The sequence below is a fragment of the Hylobates moloch genome, unplaced genomic scaffold, assembly GCF_009828535.3.
Source record: "Hylobates moloch isolate HMO894 unplaced genomic scaffold, HMol_V3 SCAFFOLD_18, whole genome shotgun sequence".
Lineage (NCBI taxonomy): Eukaryota > Metazoa > Chordata > Mammalia > Primates > Hylobatidae > Hylobates > Hylobates moloch.
The window spans coordinates 61,923,089-61,939,586 of NW_026652293.1; the positions used below are offsets into that span (position 1 = coordinate 61,923,089).

The 16,498-nt window shown below is 43.5% G+C and overlaps 1 long non-coding RNA gene across 1 annotated transcript in view; it reads right to left on the bottom strand.

Moving 5' to 3' along the window:
• LOC131381774 (uncharacterized) overlaps positions 1-16,096 on the bottom strand; it is a 45,119-nt gene extending 29,023 nt beyond the window's left edge. The window contains exons 1-2 of the long non-coding RNA XR_009210710.1: positions 15,958-16,096; positions 13,994-14,093 (exon numbers count right to left, since the gene is read on the bottom strand). This is a non-coding gene — a long non-coding RNA (uncharacterized LOC131381774). The remainder of the gene's footprint in view (positions 1-13,993; positions 14,094-15,957) is intronic.
• Positions 16,097-16,498: the final 402 nt, after the last annotated feature.

Below are 16,498 nucleotides of genomic sequence, written 5' to 3' on the forward strand. Positions count from 1 at the left end.
TTCACCATGGTCTCGATCTCCTGACCTCGTGATCCGCCCGCCTCGGCCTCCCAAAGTGCTGGGATTACAAGCCATCTCTCTTGAAGTCTGGCCATCTCCCCCAAAGTTCAGCCATCTGTCTACCAACTGAGTCTGGAGTCTTTATAGGCACAGGATGGGAGTGGGGTGGGCCATAGGTAGTTTTGGAAAAGGCAACATTCAGTTGGTAAAAAGACATTATTCATAAAGAACCAATCAGGAGAGAGTGGGCAAATGAGAATAGTTCTCACTTTGGACCAGGCACAGTGGCTCATGCTGATAATCCCAGCATTTTGGGAAACCAAAGTGGGTGGATCACCTGAGGTCAGCTGTTTGAGATGAGCCTGGCCAACATGGTGAAACCTCATCTCTACTAAAAACACAAAAATTAGCCAGGCTTGGTGGAGCACACCTGTAGTCCCAGCTATTTAGGAGGCTGAGAGAGGAGAATCACTTGAACCCAGGAGGCGGAGGTTACAGTGAGTGGAGATGATGCCATTGCACTCCAGCCTGGGAAACAGTACGAGACTGTCTAAAAAAAAAAAAAAAAAAAAGTTATCACTTTGGGCTGTGGGTTTCAGGCTACTTTGGCTTGAAGGTGGGGTTTCACCTGGGACCCATCCCTGTCTGCTTAGAATTTCTCTGCCTCCTGTTTCTATCAATGAGATCTTACCAATATCTCTGAACCTATGATGTTCCCTCCATATGCTCGTCAGGTGCTAACCTACAGTATTAATACTTTAGTCCCCTGTGGGTTAAATAGGTATATGTGAGCTGGGTGAGACCTGACCGCAATTGTTTCTAGGAGAGTACATTCCAGGATCCAAATAGTTGGCTTAATTAGACGCTTTCGGCACCTAACATACAGGTAATTGAGAATTGCCTTTACACAGCTTTCAGTACATTGAAATTGTTTAATCACAGCCAGCAATGAGGATTCCTCAAAGAAGAGCTGTTCTCAAAGTTTCCATCGTGAACAGCCCCTTTTTGCTATTGTCCTGCAGTAGCAATCCCATGATGGAAACAGAGAGCCAAAAAAAAAGACCATGGCTACATTATGATGGACTTGGTGAGCATGCATTGACCTTACTTGCTCTTTAGGGTGAGTGGACATAGGGGCCCATCAACCCTGCTCCAGTCAGCACCTGGTCAGAGTCACTAACTACAACAATGACACCACGGGGACCCCTGGGGCTGTTGTCTGTGGGGCTTTGTATCTTGGCCAGTAAAGCCATCCTAAGGTCAGGGCCAAAACCAGAAGCAGAGGGGGCCCGGCCTCAGCTAACAACACTGTGGGGAAGTTCAGTGAGGCTGTCAGCCCCCTCCAGCCCCCAGTCACTCTTGAAGGGTTGTGACAGTCACCCCCTCCTGCTGGCTCTGAAACTACCCTCCCGTCTCTGCCCCCCCAACTGATTCCTTTAGGGACTCCTTACCCACATAAAAGCAAAGAAATTTTTCTTTTTTCCCCAAAGAAGGTAAATATGGATGTGAAAGTGTGCAGTGGTCCAAAAGGAAAAATGATGAGAGACAAGAGGCCTCTGCTTAGAGCTGTGCACCCACTGCAAGCGTTTGGCAGAGCCCTGGAGTCTAGGCACTTCCATTTTGTTTCCCAAGTGACCATGACTGGTCAATACCTAGGATCTCTTTTCTTTAAATGCTTGATAATGAACATGCCTGTAACTACCCATCATCATCCTTAGAAAACACCACTTTACTGAAAGAGAGAAGGAGGTGATTATTTATCCCCTAAAGAGGGAACTCCTGAGGCCCCCTTTAAGTATTAACTTGTCTCCTATACCTGGTTTAGAGTGGTTTATTGAGATAAGATCCCAGGCCAAATCAGGGCCCTGAACAGTCCCCTAGACTAGGGTGCCCAACAAACTATGGCCCAAGGGCCTTTTTATAAATAAAGTTTTATTGAAACACAGACACTCCCATTTGTTAACTATTGTCTATGGCTGCTTTTGTGCCACAATGGCAGATGTGAGGAGTTGTGACAAAGGTCATGTGACCTGCAAAGCTAATATGCTTTGGCTCCATGTCCCCACCCAAATCCCATCTCAAGTTGTGATCCTTAGTGTTGAAGGAGGGAGGTGACTGGTCAATGGGAGCGGACTTCCCCCTTGCTGTTCTCGTGATAGCATTCTCATTAGACCTGGTTGTTTGAAAGTGTGCAGCACCTCCCACCCCCACCTCCTGCTCTGCCATGTGAAGATGTGCCTGCCTCCCCTTCGCCTTCTGCCATGATTTTAAGGTTCCTGAGGCCTCCCTAATCATGCCTCCTGTTCAGCCTGCAGAACTGTGACTCAAGTAAACCTCTTTCCTTCATTAATTACCCAGTCTCAGGTATGTCTTTATAGCAGTGTGAGAACAGACTAATACAAAAGGTAAAAATATTTTCTATCTTGCTCTTTACAGACAAAGGTTACCAACCCCTGCTCTAGACAGTGGCAGGCTGCTGGGGCCTATCTGTCGCCCTGACGTAGGCCCCAGTAGTTTCCCTAACAATCACATCACCAAAGCTGTCTGCTGCTTTTTGAGGAGAGGTACGGAGAGGTTAGGAATGTGGGGGAGGGGGACTTATTGGAGAAACAAGTGAGACAGAGATGAAGGCAATTTAAAGTCTTCAGAAAAAGAGAAGGGTAAGATGACAACAAGAATGAGAAGAAAATAAAAGAAAGAGAGAAAGCATCTCAAAAAATGCATAAATTTATAAGCATATATAATTAGACATAAAAAATTATGATTCTAACATAAAGTTTTAGCTAATGCTTAAATCAGAATACATCTGTTACAGGCCAACAGGCATATAAAAAGTATAATAACAATAGTAAGCCACTTTGGATTTCTATAGGTCTTTTCTTCTAGTAAGGTCAAAGCCTTTCCTTCTAATCTCTCATCTACTTGTATAAAATTTATGAGAACTGTTCTCATTTAACAGATAAGAAAACAGGTTGAACTATAACAAAATTTGATTTGAGGTTTCTTAACTTCAGATGACCATATGATTTTTCATCTAATAAACCAGCACTCCTTTTGTGAGCAAATAGGGAGGGTGCAATTAATAATTACACTTGAACAACAGGTGTAAGCCAAAACTGTCCCAGGCACACATTAATTCTCACTTTAATAATCTGTGTTCCAGAAAGAAACTAGAATTAGGAAAGTTCATTTATATGATTTTCAGCAAGTCAAATATCCACAAACTTACTTCTTGGGAGTTTAGAATGTAAAAAACAGAGAAATGAGGTTGTTGTACAGAAATTTCACAAGCCTAGCCAGGCATGGTGGCATGCACCTGTAGTCCTAGCTATTTGGTAGGCTGAGGCAAGAGAACTGCTTGAGTTAGGAGTCTTGAGGCTGCAGTGAGCTATGATTGTGCCACTGCACTCCAGCGTGGGCAACAGAGTAAGACCCCATCACTAAAAAGAAAAAGAAAAAAAGAAACTTCACAAGCTCAGAATTCTAGGAAGCAGCTGAGCTGCCCACCTCTAGTCCTGGGGCCTCAAAGCTATTAGCTTATCAACTTGTCATTAGGACCAAAGCAGGAAGAGTTCTGAGGAGGAAAGGGAAGGGAGATGGGAAGCAATACCTACAGCCAAAAGTGCTCTGAAAGCCACAGAGGATCTGGCCTAAACTGGGAACCCAGGCCCAGATCTCAAAGCCTGTGTTCTTCCATGAAAATGTGGAACAGTGGAAACTGATTATTCAAATACTTCTCATGCTTTGGCAGAGAGAGGAAGGAGGGAGAAGGAGGGGAGAGTTATCATTAGCCTTTGTTGGCTATTATCTTTCTGTCATATAGGAGATAGCTCATAAATGTTGGATGAGTGAATGATTGATTGAATGTACTTCCCTGAAGCAAATTTAAACGGACTTATTAGCTTCAAATATTGGAATAGCATTTGTAGACACAAACCAAGATTTCAGAGGGCTCCACTACTTGTACTAGATTCCTCCACTTCAGTCCAGATCCCTCTCCCAAGTCCTGTAAAATTAAAATAACATAATATGTGTATAACTATATTACAGTGTTGATGCGATGATTTAAAGAGTTAACATATATAGGGTGTGTAGAATAATACTTGCCCTACTGTAACCATCATATAAGTGGATATGATGATGATGGTGGTGGTAGTAAAGGTGGTGGTTGAGGCAGAGGGGAGGTGATGATGGTGGTAATGAAGGTGGTGAAGGCAATGGTTGTAATTGTATTGGCAGTGGTAGTGGTGATAAAATCCAAGCACCATAAAACAATTTCAAAAAGTCTAACATACATGCAATTGGAGTCCCAGGAAGAATAAAAAATGAAGAATAGGTTGAAGCTCAGTAATTCCAGGGGGAGAAAAAAGAAATAGGGCGGAAGAAATATCTGAGACATGGTACTCAAGAATTTTCTAAGATTAGACAAAAACAACAAAACCACAGGTCCTAGTTCAGAAAACCCTAAGTAGGATCAACACAAATAAAAATACACCTGAACATTAGAGTCAAAGTGCTGAGAACTCAAAGATAAAGAGAAATCTTCCAGGCAGCCAGAAAAAAAAATTACTTATATAGGGTAAAAAGGGATAATAATTATAGTTGACTTATTGGCAGAAATCATGGAAGCCAGTAGGCAATGGAGAGAGAGCTTTACAGGACGGTAAGAAAAAATCCTGTCAACCTAGAATTCTATACCAAGCAAAAATGTCTTTCAAAAATGAAGGCAAAATAAAGATTTTTTTCAAACAATCAAAAGCTGAGATAATGTATTGCTGTCATGCTCTACAGAAATGTTCAATTGTAGCAGGACGAGCCATAGACAAAACCTGTCAGACACCAAGTTGTAGAAGGAAGGGCTTTATTCAGCTGGGAGCATCAGCAAGCTACTGCCTTAAAATCCAAGCTCCTCGAGTGCATAATTTCTGTCCCTTTTAAGGGCTCACAACACTAAAGATTTCACATGAAAGGGTAGTGATTGATTGAGCAATCTAGGGGATACGTGACAGGGGTTTCATACACTGGTAGTCAGAGTGAAACAGAACAGAGCAGGGAGTTTCACAATATTCTTTTATACAATACCTGAAATCCATGGGTAACGTCGGGTTCTAAGTCATGAGTTGATTTTTAACTACTAGGTTTAGGCCAGGCAGGCCCAGGCCTGGTTTTGGGCCTGGCGCCGGGCTGCCTGTCTTAGATTTCACTTCCTTGTTTTTTTTCTTTTTTCTTAAAACAGGTACTGAGTATAAAACAATATAAAACAATAGGGTCTCTCTCTTCCCTCACAATAAAATTCTTCAGGGAGAAGAAAAATGATACCAAGTAGAATGTGGGACCTCAAAAAGAAGAAAAAAGGAAGAAAAAGTGCCCAATGTGATAAATACATAGGTAAATGTAAAAAAAAAAAAAAAAAAAGACATCGTGTTCTTTAGATATAATTTTTTGTTACCTAAAGCAAGGATCATAAACTACAGCCCACAGGATAAATCCTGCCTGCTGCCTATTTTCCTAAATAAAAATATTTTGGAACACAGCCATGCTCACTTATTTCCGTCTTATCTATGGCTGCTTTTGTGCTGTAAGAGCAAGGTTGAGTAGTTGCAATAGAGACTGTATAGAGTGAAAAATATTCACTATCCAGCTCAGAAAGTTTGCCAACCTCTGGTCTAAATGTATTATGGGGGCTGAGTGCAGTGGCTCATGCCTGTAATGCCAACACTTTGGGAGGCCAAGGTGGGTGGATTGCCTGAGGTCAGGAATTCGAGACCAGCCTGGCCAACATGGTGAAGCCCCGTCTCTACTAAAAATACAAAAATTAGCTGGGCATGATGGCGCATGCCTATAATCCCAGCACTTTGGGAGGCCGAGGTGGGTGGATCACCTGAGGTCAGGAATTCGAGACCAGCCTGGCCAACCTGGTGAAACCCTGTCTCTACTAAATACACAAAAATTAGCCAGGCGTGGTGGTGCATGCCTGTAATCTCAGCTACTCAGGAGGCTGAGGCAGGAAAATTGCTTGAACCCGGGAGGCAGAGGTTGCAGTGAGCTGAGATTATACCACTGTACTCCAGCATGTGCGACAGAGTGAGACTCCATCTCAAAAAATAAAATAAAAAATAAATGTATTGTGGGATTTATGATGCATGTAGACATATGACAACAACAGCACAAAGAAGGAAAGCAGAAATGGAGGTGTACCACTGCACAGTTCTTACGCTATACAGGAAGGAAGACTGGGGTAAGTTAAAGATGTATATGTAGACCCTAGAGTAACCAGTAAAAAATAGTAATAGAACAAAGAGGCATAGCTAATAAGCTAGGAGCCGAGATAAAGTATAATTAGAAAAAATACTCAATTATTCCAAAAGAAGGCAGGAAAAAAGAAAGAAGAAACAAAGGACAGATGGGACAAACATGGGGGTGGGGGACAAATGCAGGATAGTAGATGGAACCCAGTTGTATCAAGAATTACATCAAATAAATGGTCTAAACATTCCAATTAAAAAGCAACAATTAGCTGGGCACAGAGGCATGTACCTGTAGTCCCAAATACTCAGGAGGCTAAGGCAGGAGGAGCCACTGAGCCCAGGAGTTTGAGGCTGCAGTGAGCTATTACAACACTGCACTCCAGCCTGTGTGACAGAGTGAGACTCTGTCAAAAAAAAAAAAAAAAAAAATTAAAAATGAAAGTAAAAAGCAGAAATTGTCAGGTTAGCATCAAAAAACAAAAAAGCAAGACTCAGTCTATGCTGTCTATAAGAAACCCACTTTAAATATAAAGACATAAATAGTTTAAAAGTGAAAGGCTGGGAAAAGATATGCCATACACACACTAATTGAAAAAAACTGAAGAAGCTATATTTATAGCAGACAGAGTAGTATTCAGGACAGAGAATATTACCAGGGATAAAGATGAACATCCTATTGTGACAAGCAGGTCAATTCTTCAAGAAGACATAGCAAGATTAAATGTGTGTGCCCCTGATAACAGAGCATTAAAACACAGGAAGGAAAAACTAGGAGAAAGAGAAAATAGACCAATTCAAAATTATAATGGGAGATTCCAATATCTCTCTCTTATTAACTGATAGAATAAGTACACAGAAAATCAGAAAGGGTATAGAAGATTTCAATAACATTAGCAACCAACTTAATCTAATTGACATATACAGAACACTTCATCCAACAATGGCAAAATGCAAATTCTTTTCAAGTGCTCATGGAACATTCACCAAAACAGACTACATTCTGGCCTGTAAACTAGATCTCAGTAAATTTAAAATGATTAAATTCATACAAAGTATATTTTCTGACTTCAAGAGAATTACATTAAAAATTAATAGGCCAGATGTGGTGGTTCGCTCCTGTAATCTCAGCACTTTGGGAGGCTGAGGCGGGTGGATTGCATGAGGCCAAGAGTTTGACATGGCAAAACCCTGCCTCTCCTAAAAAAATAGAGAAATTAGCCAGGCATGATGGTACATGCCTGGCTAATTTTTGTATTTTTTTTTTTAGTAGAGATGTGCCTGGCTAATTTTTGTACTTTTTTTAGTAGTCCCAGCTATTCAGGAGGCTGAGGCATGAGAATCACTTGAACCCAGGAGGCAGAGGTTGCAGTGAGCTGAGATCGTGCCATTGCACTCTAGCGTGGGCAACAGAGCAAGACTCTGTCTCAAAACCAAAGAAAATTAATAACAGAAAAAAAAATTTATACTAGCCAGGATTATCTAGAGTTTAGAGAAACAGCATTGCTGACAGGAAAATTAGCATAAGCTTTCTGAAGGCTAATTTTGCTCTATGTACCAGGAACTTAAGATGCACATCCCTCTAATCCAGCTATTCTATGTCTAGACATTTATGCTAAGAAAATAGCCATGGATGTGGGTAAAGATTTCAGTACCAGATTGTTCAAGACAAAGCTAGTGGCCGGGCATGGTGGCTCGTGCCTGTAATCCCAGCACTTTGGAAGGCTGAGGTGAGTGGATTGCTTGAGCCCAGGAGTTTGACCAGCCTGGGCAACATGGTGAAACCCTGTCTCTACTAAAATAATAATAATACGAAACTTAGTTGAGTGTGGCGGTGTGTGCCTGTAGTCCCTGCTACTCAGGAGGCTGATGGGGGAGGATCACTTGAACCCCAGAAGTGGAGGTTGCAGTGAGCCAAAATCACACAACTGCACTCCAGCCTGGGTGACAGAGTGAGACCCTGTCTCAAGAAAAAAAAAAAAGACAAATCTATTGCTAGTAGCAAAAAGAAAATTTTTTTTGAAATAAATGTCCAATAATAGTAGATTAAATGTTTTGATATGTTCAAATAGAATACTATGTCATGATTTAAAATATCTTTATGGAAAAAATATTAGCATGGAAAAACATTCACCATAAAATGTTCATGTGAAAGAAGTAGATTATGAAACAATACATACACTATATCCCAATAATGTGTGTGTGCGTGTGTGCGTGCGTGTGTGTGTGTGTGTGTGTGTAGAAGGCTAAAAAGCATATATTTCTGTTTTAGTCTGTGCTGCTGTAACAAAATATCACAGACTGGGTAATTTATCAACAATAGAAATGTATTTGTCACAGTTACGGAGACCGGAAAGCCCAATATCAAGGCACCAGCATGTGTGATGTCTGCTGAGGGCTGCTCTCTGCTTCTGTGATGGCACCTTGTTGCTGAGGGAGAAGACAAACACTGAGTCTTCACTTGTTGAAAGAGAAGAAGGGGCTGAACTGGCTCCCTCAAGTCCTTTTATGAGGCACTAATCCAATCATGTGAGCAGAGTCCTCACGGTCTAATCACCTCCTAAAGACCTCGCCTCTTTCTTAATACTGTTACATTGGAGATTATCTTTCAACTCTAATTTTGGTTTTGTTTGTTTGTTTGTTTGTGACAGAGTCTCGTTCTGTCACCCAGGCTGGAGTGCAGTGGTGCAATCTCAGCTCACTGCAACCTCCACCTCCCAGGTTCAAATGATTCTCGTACCTCAGCCTCCTGAGTAGCTAGGATTACAGGTATGCACCACCACGCCTGACTAATTTTTTGTATTTTTAGTAGAGTTGGGGTTTTACCATGTTGGCCAGGCTAGTCTAGAACTCCTGAGCTCAGGCAATCCACCTGCCTCGGCCTCCCAAAGTGCTGGGATTACAGGTGTGAGCCACCGCGCCCGGCCTCAGCATGAATTTTGGAAAAGACACAAACATTCAAGCCAAAGCAATATCCTTATGTTAATTCCAGTTATCTCTGACCATGGAATAATGGGTAATTATAATTTTGTTCTTTGTGCTTCTCTGTAAAATCCAATTTCTCTCTACAATAAATATGTATCGCTTTCAGAATCAATGAAAATAAGTTGTATTTAAGAAAAAAATTTTCTCTTCTTCCCAGTTTGAAATACATTTTCTTTAAATTAGAGTCTACGGCCACATTAGGCAGGTTTTGTTTCTTTTTTGTTTGTTTAAATGAAACAAGTAACTGTTCAGCAAGTGGCTAAGAATAACCTCTCCAGGAGATGGTAAGAAGTAGGGAAAGAGAGAAAAGAGCTGCTCAGGGTCAAAAGAGGCACCGACAGGGCTGGGGGTGGAGTTCAGAATGCCAGGTTAGCTGCCAACGTACAGAGGGAGAAAGACAGAAACAGAGAGAAAAGGAGGGAGAGACAGAGACAGAGTGGAGAGGGAGGGAGAGAAGAGAGCACGCATGTGCTTTGACCAGCAGGCCAGGATGGGGCTATTTTCCTCTCCTGTGTCTGCCGCCACCTTGCAGGATCATTTGGAGTCATTCCAGGGCTAGCTTAGCTCTGCCTGAGTCACCCCCAACAGGTAAACTTCTACCAGCAGAGTCTCTCCTTTCAGTTAAACAGTAGGTTGTAGATCTCGTGGTTTTTCAGTTAACATCCTCAGGATCCCCACTTCAGCTCCCACCTTCTCTCCCCAGGTCTGGCCTCCCTAGTCCCAGTTTTGGCTCCATCATCCTATTTCCTTCACTTCTTTCCTCCAGCTTCTTCCCAGCTTCTTCCCTGTGTGCATCTGCACCTCAGCTTCCCAGTATTCTGTGTTCACTTTGCTCATCGCTCGGGCTTCAGCATCTCCCATTATGTTGGTTGATAATTCCCCACCAGAGAGCCACACACCCCTGAGGAAGAAGGGAGAATCCAGAGGTTTCTGGAAAATACAGGAGGCAGAGCAAGCTGGAATGGAAGGTAGACACAACTATGAAAGTTGAACGTGTCATCTGTGTAGGACCATTCATACTGCCATGTGGCTTGACACCAGAAATCTGGGTATGGTAATGTCATGTTGGAAATGAGTCTGTCTGCCTCAAACAACTATCTCTAGAGATGTTTTACATGGCAATGACAGAGTAGAGGAATTTTCTAATTCCTACCAAATTAGACGGAAACTCCTCCTTCCTGCCTGCCTGCCTTCCTTTCTTTCTCTACTTCCTTTTCTTTCTTTCTCTACTTCCTTTTCTTTCTTTCTTTCCTTCCTTCCTCTCTTTCTCTTTCTTTCTTTCCTTCTTTCTTTCTCTCTCTCCCTCTCCTTCCTTCCTTTCTTCCTGAGACAAGGTCTTGCTCTGTCTCGCAGGCTAGAATGTGATGTTGCAATCATGATTCACTGCAGCCTCAACATCCCAGGCTCAAGTGATCCTCCCACCTCAGCCTCCTGAGTAGCTGGGACTACAGGGGCTTGCCACCACGCCCAGCTAATATGTGTGTGTGTGTGTGTGTGTGTGTGTGTGTGTGTGTGTGTGTGTGTTAGAGATGGGGTCTCACTATGTTGCCCAGCTGGTCTCAAACTCCTGGTCATAAGCAATCCTCCACCTCGGCCTCTCAAACTGTTGGGATTACACGTGTGAGCCACCATGCCCAGTCTCTATTTCTTAATAGTGTCAGCAACTGAGAGATATAGGAAAGGACAGTGCATCCCACTGCGCAAAACCAGAGAACATTTTTTTTTTTCTTGAGACGGAGTCTCGCTCTGTCGCCCAGGCTGGAGTGCAGTGGCGCAATCTCGGCTCACTGCAACCTCCACCTCCTGGGTTCACACCATTCTCCTGCCTCAGCCTCTCCGAGTAGCTGGGACTATAGGCGCCCGCCACCACGCCCGGCTAATTTTTTGTATTTTTAGTAGAGACGGGGTTTCACTGTGGTCTCGATCTCCTGACCGCGTGATCCGCCCACCTCGGCCTCCCAAAGTGCTGGGATTACAAGCGTGAGCCACCGCGCCCGGCCAGAGAACAGTTTTTTGTGAGCCCATAAACAATTGTCTGCAATAGACATGCAGGGGCCTCTACTGTCATCTCTTATGCAACTGAACTTCCTAAAAACTGTGGTGTTTATCTCTTCTGTTGCTCAGCGCTGCTGGGACTGGGGCTGCAAAAAAACGAAAAAGCACCTGGGTTTACTGTCCTTAAAAAACTGTCTGCTCAAGGAGATAAGCACATACATGACAGGATGTGATAAGATATTAAGCAGAATGTGATCAGAATCATAGGAAGTATATACAAAAGATGGGAACACTGATGGAGGTGACTACAACCACCTGCATTGTAGAGGAGATGACATTCAAGCTGAGCTTTGAAGGATGAGTAGCAGTTGGCCAGGAATGGAGAGGGGGAATAAAGCATGGGGAAGTAGTACACAGGCATGGCATGTTTAGAGCGTTTTTGGAGCAGGGCAACCAGAATATACTGGAGGTTGCTAGTAGAGGAGATTGGAAAGGAAAGGGTCAGATTATGAATGGATTTATGTATTATGCAAAGAAGTTTATATTCGACCCTTTTTTTGACAATCTGGCATTTAGCCTTATCATAAAGTAAAGATCTCTCAATGCTTCACATAGAAACTTCATCTGATCTCTTGAGGATCAAAAAATGGCTTTCTGGGTTTTTTTTTCTTTCTCTCTCTCTTCTGTTTTTAATATCTCGCATATACTTTAACCACCATAAATTCAAGTTTTCTCTTACTCAGACATGAGTTGCTTAACAATGGAATAATTCACTTCTTTATTTCTCAACATTGCCCTTTTGAAGGTTTTAAGTTTTAGGTTTTCTAAAACTCCAAATACTTTTGGTTATCATTATCCAGGGAAAGCCTGAAGACACTCCAAAGCACAAGGACAAAAGAGACCTTGTTAGATCTAATTAAGCGCTCCAACACCAGGGGCACAGGGAGCAAGAGAAAAATACAGAGTCAGAAACTGAGCTGAGTTCTACGGCGGTACAGAGTGAGGCCTGCCTCACTGTGGACTGGGGCAGGGAGGCCTTCATCTTGCTCTAAGCTGTGCAAAGTACCTCCCACAATGCTAAGTATAGAACTACTCAATAAAAATTATGCAATGTGGCTGGGCACGGTGGCCCATGCCTGTAGTCCTAGCACTTTGGGAGGCTGAGGCAGATGGATTGCCTGAGCTTAGGAGTTCGAAACCAGCCTGGGCAACACGGCGAAACCTTGTCTGCAGTGAGCCGAGATGGCACCATTGCACTCCAGCCTGGGTGACAGCAGGAGACTCCATCTCAAAAAAAAAAAAAAAAAAAATGCGATGCTTAATAAACTCTCTCTTCTCCTGATCCTCCTTCCTCTCCTCCTCCTCCCCCACCACATCTCTCCTCATCCCGGTGGCTTTAAATACCAACTGTATAATAAAGCGTCCAACATTTATTTCCCCAACCTTGACCTCTCTTGACTCATACATCCACCTGCCTACTCAACATCCCTGTGTGATAATTAACAAGCAGCTCACACTCTACAAATCTTGATTTCTGCATCCTTTATGTGGCAGACGATATTGACCAAAGATGGGCACAATACCTCCTGTCCCACATGTTCTTCTACAATGTGACATTGACACCCTCCCATCCAGGGTTAGGGTCCATGTCTCCTCCCTTTGAACTTGAACCAATCTTCGTGACTCCTTCAAGCAATAAAGGACAGCAGAAATGAGACTATGGGACTTCTGAGGCAAAGGCATGAAAATGTCACATGCTTCATATTTCGTTTCCTTGGGAGGCCACTTTTGGAGCCCAGCCGCCATGCCATGAGGGAGTGAACCCCAACATGAGAAGGTGCAGGAGTTCTGGCTGACATCGCAGCTGAGGGCCCAGCTGACGGCCAGCATCCACAGCCAGACGTGTGAGTAACAAGCCTCAGATGGCTCCAGCCAGCCTTTGAGCTGCCCTAACTAATCCCACCTGCAGCCGTCCCCATTGAACCCTGCCCAGGCTGCAATTAGTGAGCAAATCAAATGATTGCTGATGTTTCATGCCACTAAGTGCAGCATGGTTTGTTTGTCACTCAGCAGTAGATAACTGAAACACGTCCGCCGAAACCTGCTCTGATAATAGAGCCATTATCTACTCCATTGCTCAGGAAAAACCCCACTCTTCATCTCCCAGCAAATCCAGTGGATTCTGCCTTCAATTAGATCCAGAATCCAGCCATTTCCTGTCACCTCCTTCCCCATCCCCTCCAAGCCTCTATTATCTTTCAGGATGGGCAACAGCCCCTAATGGCTCCCCATGTCTGGACTTTGTCTCTTACGGCCTAGTCTCCATGAGTCTTTAGCATCCTAGTGCCTCTTGTGAGTAATTGTCTTGTGCCCTATTCCTTAATCGCATCAGGTCTCACTCAGAATTTAAAAATAGAAAAATTCTTTCAGTGGCCTACAAGACCCCATATTCTGCCCTACACAGCCTGGTTCACTCCCCATGCCATTGATCTCCCTCCCCCAGCTGCTGTCCCTGCAGGCCCCACCAGTATGCTCCCATCTCAGGGTCTTTGTCTTCTGGAAGGCTCTTCCCCCAGATACCACAGCCTTTGCTCCCTCCCCTCCCCTTTGGTCTCGGTACAAATGTCTCCTTAGGGAAGAATCCTGCAGGCACCCTACTGAAAGCAGAACTATGGCTTCCCCCGCCCTCTCGCCCTCCCAGCAGGCCCAACCCCCTCACCATTCGTTTTTTCACTGTACGTATCACCCCTGATGTGCTATATATTTACTTATTTGCTGCATCTGTCTCCTCCCTCACGCAAGTGTTGCTCCATGAGGTCAGGAACTCTGCTTTCTTTACTGCTGCAGCCCCAGGAACCATAACAGCACCTGGAATTAATGAGCATGCAATGAGTACTTGCTGAGCAGATGTGAATGAATTACTTTGAAACTGATGCCAAAGGGCACCATCAACACAGAGGTGGGTGAGTCAGAATAGTCCCGCCTTTGTTTCCACTCCCTTAGGAAAGTTTCTCTTTACTTGACTTCTTTAAAAGAAAATCCATCAACAAGTTAATCACAAGGAAAATACTGAGGGATTTTCCTCACTGCCAGACATTTAGAAAATACTCTGCATCTTTCTTCAGCCTCGAGGCTTCCTGACATTCCTTGAAGATGGTAGATCTAAACAAGCACCTGAGACAAATGCTTCACTGAACTAAATGCTTGTAAATATACTCTTGATAACGCTGCCTTAGAGGTAGAATTGTGTACCTCGAAGTTACTGAGACTTTCTGCTACTCTAGAAACCACTTCCTGTGTTAAGTGCAAAATAGGCATGATTTTATCTGTGTTCAGAAAGAAAAGTCAGAAAATTAAATCACAGTGATAGCTTATCTTATGCACAGGGCATTTTTCTTTTAACACTAGAAGACTTTAAAAACCAAATATGTAATTTATATACCTTATAGAAAGATTTTAAAACATACATTAAAAAGTAAATAAAAATAATTTAAAATCCCAGAGGCTGGGTGCAGTGGCTCACGCCTATAATCCCAGCACTTTGAGAGGCTGAGGCAGGCACTTGGGGCCAGGAGTTCAAGACCAGCCTGGCCAACACGGTGAAACCCCACCTCTACTAAAAATACAAAAATTAACCAGGCATGGTGGCACACGCCTGTCGTCCCAGCTACTTGGAAGGCTGAGGCACGAGAATCTCTTGAACCCCAGCGGCGGAGATTGCAGTGAGCCAAGAATGCGCCACTGCACTCTAGCTTGGGTGACAGAGCAAGACTCCATCTCTAAATAAATAAATAAATAAATAAATAAATAAATTTAATTTACTCTAATCCCAGAGATAACAATTATTACTTGATGCATATTCTTTTACCATTTTGTCAATGTATCCATCTACACATTTATATTTTTTCTTATTAAAATGGAGCCATACCAAAATAACTGCTTGAAGTCTGTTTGAAGTCAGCTTTGCCCTTTAAGATTTCAAAGATAGGCCAGGCGCAGTGGCTCACACCTGTATTCCCAGCACTTTGGGAGGCCGAGACGGGCAGATCACCTGAGGTCAGGAGAGCGAAACCAACCCGGCTAACACGGTGAAACCCCGTCTCTAGTAAAAATACAAAAAATTAGCCAGGTGTGGTGGCGGGCGCCTGTAGTCCCAGCTACTCGGGAGGCTGAGGCAGGAGAATGGCATGAACCAGGGAGGCGGAGCTTGCAGTGAGCGAGATTGCACCACTGCACTCCAGCCTGGGCGGGCAACAGAGCGAGACTCAACAGAGCGAGACCCCCAAAAAAAAAAAAAAATTAGAAAGAGAGTGTGAAAAGTGTCTGCCACATAGAAGACACTCCATGTGATGATAAAGTTATTGTTATTAAAAGTAAGTTGGAGTCAGATCATGGTGTGCTAAAGAGGTTTTTTATCCTATGGGCAGTGGGGGTCAAGGAAGGATTTAAGCAGGGAATTACACAATTCAATTCACGTTTGACAGAGCTCTCTGTGGACCCAATTGGTACTTAACCTTGGAGCCCCCTGAAATTCTATCTAGAATATTCTCTGTAAATGCATATGTGTACTTTACTCAGGAAGAGTCCCTAGTTTTCATTAGGTCACAGTGAGCCTGTGACCCCATACAAGCTGAGAATCACTGACAATAGAAAAAACACGTTGGGCATGGTGGGGTGGGCAGGAAGGGGAGGTGGAAAGAACGAGGAGATGCCATATTGTAAAAATACTCACCAGACCTGTGGAGATGACCACATGGGGAGGAACTGCAGCCTCCTGCCGACAGCAGGAGGTGAACCATCTGGGAAGTGGGTCCCCCAGCCCCAGTCTAAACCTCAGGTGACTGCAGTCTCACAAGAGACTCCAAGTGAGAAGCACCCAATTAACTTGCTCTCGATTCCTGATCCACTGAGACTGTGTGAAAGAATAAGCTCATCATTTGAAGCTACTAAGTTTTGGGGTTCATTATAGAGCAATAGATGACTGATACATTCCTTTAAGTGTTACCACAACTCCATTCCTGGGCTTCACTGCCTTTGGCTCATTTGAGAGTCAAGTTTTCATGAGAAGCTTCTTTGTAACATTTCCACACACAGACCCTGGCAAACTGACTTCAGAGCCTAGCTTTTTTTTTTTTTTTTTTTTTTTTTTTTTTATGGAGTCTCGCTCTGTTGCCCAGACTGGAGTGCAGTGGCGGGATCTTGGCTCACTGCAACCTCTGCCTCCCAGGTTCAAGTGATTCTTCTGCTTCAGCCACCCAAGAAGCTAGGATTAC